Source organism: Elephas maximus, chromosome 1 (assembly GCF_024166365.1).
Source record: "Elephas maximus indicus isolate mEleMax1 chromosome 1, mEleMax1 primary haplotype, whole genome shotgun sequence".
Classification (NCBI taxonomy): domain Eukaryota; kingdom Metazoa; phylum Chordata; class Mammalia; order Proboscidea; family Elephantidae; genus Elephas; species Elephas maximus.
In genome coordinates this window covers 78,538,825-78,544,206 of record NC_064819.1, presented here as the reverse complement: position 1 = coordinate 78,544,206, position 5,382 = coordinate 78,538,825, and the positions used below count along the sequence as shown (strand labels likewise).

The 5,382-nt window shown below is 41.0% G+C and overlaps 1 non-coding gene across 1 annotated transcript; it reads left to right on the top strand.

Moving 5' to 3' along the window:
* The first annotated feature begins 4,904 nt into the window (after window positions 1-4,904).
* TRNAS-AGA (transfer RNA serine (anticodon AGA)) lies at window positions 4,905-4,986 on the top strand. The gene has a single exon. It is a non-coding gene; the product is annotated as a tRNA-Ser (tRNA).
* The last annotated feature ends 396 nt before the right edge of the window (window positions 4,987-5,382 follow it).

Genomic DNA, 5,382 nt, shown 5'->3' with positions numbered 1-5,382 from the left:
TTGGGAATTGATTTAGGAGCTGTGACTCTCTGTTCTGGTGATTTGAGTTAGACTTCTGTTCACTTGACTTACAATTAATCTGCTTGTGCAGATCAAGTAAATATTTAGTAGATCTCCTATTTGTTTTACTTCTAGGGACACCATGGCTAGGTAGCCAACACCCTAAGTCCATCCGAGTCAGACTATTCTGATTACTGTTTTGACTCTGCTGTCCATTATGGTAACCACGTGCACTTTGTCTTTGTCAGTTGAGTGCCGCCACTTGGCCCCTACTCCCACAGACTCCAATCAGCCCCATTGTAGTTAAGTGTCTTAATTCAGTTAGGGCAGTTCCCACTGTCAAATCTGACTCATATAAAATAGCAATCACAGCTTCAAAGATGCTGGCACTCCCTTCAAAAATTTGTTCATCACTGTTGTGGTAGAAGGTGTGTCCTCTGGGCACTCCATGTGTGGGTCTGTGGGTCTAACCTGATAAACGCACTCTAGCATGCCAGTTTCCCTAAGCCTTGGGATACCTTCTTCTACAGTATATCAAGGGAGGTCTGGTACTTCTACTTCATTTAACGTAGGCCGCCCCATAATCCATGCTTCAGCAACTCAACCAAATAAACTATTACATCCTTTCCTAACTTTTTGAGCTGAAACATTGAATGAAGTATCTGTGCTTAGAGAGCCCATATCAATAAACTCAGACTGATTTGTCTTTATGTTCCTTGCACCGTTATTCCAGATCCCTAGTAGCCATTTCCACACTTACTCCCCAGGTTTCTATTTGTACATATTAGAAAAGTCAAGCAGTTCTTTCAGAGTGTAGCGTACCTCCACCTGGGTTACACTTTCTACTTCATCTTTTGGGGCTCGCTGGGACTTGAATCAGGTTATAGTCTAGAAGCCATAATCCATGGGGAAATTTTTTGGGAACATACAGCATTGTCTTGTGAAGCATCTATTTCAAGTGATGTCCCAGGCAATGACTCAGCCAAAGGCACTTTAGATGCTATTGAGTTAACCTCATTAGATGGGAGTGGAGGGGCTAACGGTTCTGCTGGTAAGAGTGATTCAATGGAATTTAGGGGTTCAGTGTCTCCAGCTTCCTGATTATCTGCCCATATGTCCCCATCTCAGGCTTCAGGATCCCATTTCTTCTTAATAAATGCCCTCATTTAACTTCATATACCTCTGGAGGTTGGCAGTTGAGTTGAAGTTGTAATTCAGCAACTCTTATAATAAGGCTCTTATTAACTTCTATTAAGCTTCAAGTGAACGTTTACAAATCCAATCAGTCTGTCACATATAAGTTTACATACATCACACTCCCTACTCCCACTTGCTCTCCCCTTCTTGAGTCAGCCCTTTCAGTCTCTCCTTTCGTGACAATTTTGCCAGCTTCTCTCTCTCTCTATCCTCCCATCCCCGCTCCAGACAAGAGTTGCCAACACAATCTCAAGTGTCCACCTGATATAATTAGCTCACTCTTCATCAGCATCTCTCTCCCACCCGCTGACCAGTCCCTTTCATGTCTGATGAGTTGTCTTCGGGGATGGTTCCTGTCCTGTGCCAACAGAAGGTCTGGGGAGCATGACCGCGGGGATTCCTCTAGTCTCAGTCAGACCATAAAGTTTGGTCTTTTTATGAGAATTTGGGGTCTGTATCCCACTGATCTCCTGCTCCCTCAGGGGTCCTCTGCTGTGCTCCCTGTCAGGGCAGTCATCGATTGTGGCCGGGCACCAACTAGTTCTTCTGGTCTCAGGATGATGTAGGTCTCTGGTTCTTGTGGCCCTTTCTGTCTCTTGGGCTCTTAGTTGTCGTGTGGCCTTGGTGTTCTTCATTTGCCTTTGCTCCAGGTGGGTTGAGACCAATTGATGCATCTTAGATGGCCGCTTGTTAGCATTTAAGTCCCCAGACGCCACATTTCAAAGTGGGATGCAAAATGATTTCATAATAGAATTATTTTGCCAATTGACTTAGAAGTCCCCGCAAACCATGTTCCCCAGACCCCCGCCCTTGCTCCGCTGACCTTTGAAGTTTTCATTTTATCCCGGAAACTTCTTTGCTTTTGGTCCAGTCGAATTGAGCTAACCTTCCATGTATTGAGTGTTGTCTTTCCCTTCACCTAAAGCATTTCTTATCTACTGATTAATCAATAAAAAACCCTCTCCCACCCTCCCTCCCTCCCCCCCTCGTAACCACAAAAGTATGTGTTCTTCTCAGGTTTACTATCACTCAAGATCTTATAATAGTGGTCTTATACAATATTTGTCCTTTTGCCTCTGACTCATTTCGCTCAGCATAATGCCTTCCAGGTTCCTCCATGTTATGAAATGTTTCACAGATTTGTCACTGTTCTTTATCGATGCGTAGTATTCCATTGTGTGAATATACCACAATTTATTTACCCATTCATCCGTTGATGGACACCTTGGTTGCTTCCAACTTTTTGCTATTGTAAACAGAGCTGCAATAAACATGGGTGTACATATATCTGTTTGTATGAAGGCTCTTGTATCTCTAGGGTATATTCCGAGGAGTGGGATTTCTGGGTTGTATGGTAGTTCTATTTCTAACTGTTTAAGATAACGCCAGATAGATTTCCAAAGTGGTTGTACCATTTTACATTCCCACCAGCAGTGTATAAGAGTTCCAATCTCTCCGCAGCCTCTCCAACATTTATTATTTTGTGTTTTTTGGATTAATGCCAGCCTTGCTGGTGTGAGATGGAATCTCATCGTAGTTTTAATTTGCATTTCTCTAATGGCTAATGATCGTGAGCATTTTCTCATGTATCTATTGGCTGTCCGAATATCTTCTTTAGTGAAATGTGTGTTCATATCCTTTGCCCACTTTTTGATTGGGTTGTTTGTCTTTTTGTGGTTGAGTTTTGACAGAATCATGTAGATTTTAGAGATCAGGCGCTGGTCGGAGATGTCATAGCTGAAAATTCTTTCCCAGTCTGTAGGTGGTCTTTTTACTCTTTTGGAGAAGTCTTTAGATGAGCATAGGTGTTTGATTTTTAGGAGCTCCCAGTTACCGGGTTTCTCTTCATCATTTTTGGTAATGTTTTGTATTCTGTTTATGCCTTGTATTAGGGCTCCTAGGGTTGTCCCAATTTTTTCTTCCATGATCTTTATCGTTTTAGTCTTTATGTTTAGGTCTTTGATCCACTTGGAGTTAGTTTTTGTGCATGGTGTAAGGTATGGGTCCTGTTTCATTTTTTTGCAAATGGATATCCAGTTATGCCAGCACCATTTGTTAAAAAGGCTTTCTTTTCCCCAATTAATTGACACTGGTCCTTTATCAAATATCAGCTGCTCATACGTGGATGGATCTATGTCTGGGTTCTCAATTCTGTTCCATTCGTCTATGTGCCTGTTGATGTACCAGTACCAGGCTGTTTTGACTACTGAGGCTGTATAATAGGTTCTGAAATCAGGTAGAGTGAGGCCTCCCACTTTCTTCTTCTTTTTCAGTAGTGCTTTGCTTATCCGGGGCTTCTTTCCCTTCCATATGAAATTGGTGATTTGTTTCTCTATCCCCTTAAAATATGACATTGGAATTTGGATCGGAAGTGCATTAAATGTATAGATGGCTTTTGGTAGCATAGACATTTTTACCATGTTAAGTCTTCCTATCCATGAGCAAGGTATGTTTTTCCACTTAAGTATGTCCTTTTGAATTTCTTGTAGTAGAGCTTTGTAGTTTTCTTTGTATAGGTCTTTTACATCCTTGGTAAGATTTATTCCTAAGTATTTTATCTTCTTGGGGGCTACTGTGAATGGTATTGATTTGGTTATTTCCTCTTCGGTGTTCTTTTTGTTGATGTAGAGGAATCCAAGTGATTTTTGCATGTTTATTTTATAACCTGAGACTCTGCCAAACTCTTCTATTAGTTTCAGTAGTTTTCTGGAGGATTCCTTAGGGTTTTCTGTGTATATAATCATGTCATCTGCCCTGAGTGCATCTCTTTCTTTCTCTACTTTGTCTAGAGAAAGTAGGACCAACCAGCTGGCTTCTGTATACTTCTCATTATGACAAAATTGTAGAAAGGTATCATACATGCAATCACCCAGAGCCTCATCTTTCACCAACACCTGATCTATTGGTGGTGACATTTTTTGTCTTTGAATTGCCACCTCATGCCATGGATTAGCAGTGCCCAGTTTACTACTTGAATCAGAGTCACCAACATCTTTAAGACTAATCAGACATGAGAACAAATTTAGAAAATTCATCCTTACAATTTTGTTTCTCTAGAACCACTCTCGGTACCAAATGTCTTAGGTTGGGTTCTCCAGAGAAGCAAAACCAGTAAAACATATAAATATGTATACAGAGAGAGAAATTTATATCAACGAAAAGGCTCATGCAATTGTCCAGGCTATAGCTTCCCACGTTCATGGGTCAGAAAAGAGGTTTTTCCTGATTCACTTAGCTGCAGGGGCTGGTGAACCCAAGATCTGCATTCATATACCTGATCCAAGATTTTTAACAGCTGCAGAATCTTCCACTATATTATGGACATTCTAAAAGTCAAAAATTAACCATTATTTAGGGGATTTCAAGCCATTGATACACCATATAATTCTGCAGTGACTGTTAGAGTCTGTTCCATTTGTGGGTGTATCTCATGGATCCTTATCAGAGACAGACAGAACAGTAAGCTGGTCTTTTGGAATATCTTCTGTTTAGCTTTGTTTCTTCAACACATCAGAGTAAGGAGTCCTCTCAGTTCTGAAGATAAAGTGTTATCTGCCAGTTTGATGTAACAGCATGATAATCGCCTAAATAATGTCAAAGAGTAAGAAACATTGACAGCAAATACACTTTCTGGTGTAAAATGTGACCTTATGAAGAGGTAAACCTCTCTACAGCTACTTAATGCTAAGGAGAAGTGTTTCCTCCAGGTAGTCGTGGCCGAGTGGTTAAGGCGATGGACTAGAAATCCATTGGGGTTTCCCCGCGCAGGTTCGAGTCCTGCCGACTACGGGCCCTTCCTACTTGGAAGGTTAATTTATTGACTTTACGGGTATGAGAGTCTGGTACGTGGTAAGTTTGATTCCGTCCCAATTTGACTAAGTTTTTTCTTCTTAATTCCAGTTAAAAAACACTATGCTGAACCAGAAAGGGGTCATTATTACTGGTCTTATAAAAAATAAGGTGAGTTTGACCAAGAACGTCTCATTCATCCCGGCCAGTAAAAGATTATTACTACTTTTTTTTTTTTTTTTTTGGTAAGTTCAAACCTCAGTCTTAACGATGTTTCCCTTTCCTTCAAGAAGAGCCGAGGTTTTGACGATTCTTCGTCCTCCCTGCAACCAAAACCTTGTTTGAAGGCAGCCCTTTCCTAAAGAGAAATATTGGTAGGAATGTTTGCATCCCTAC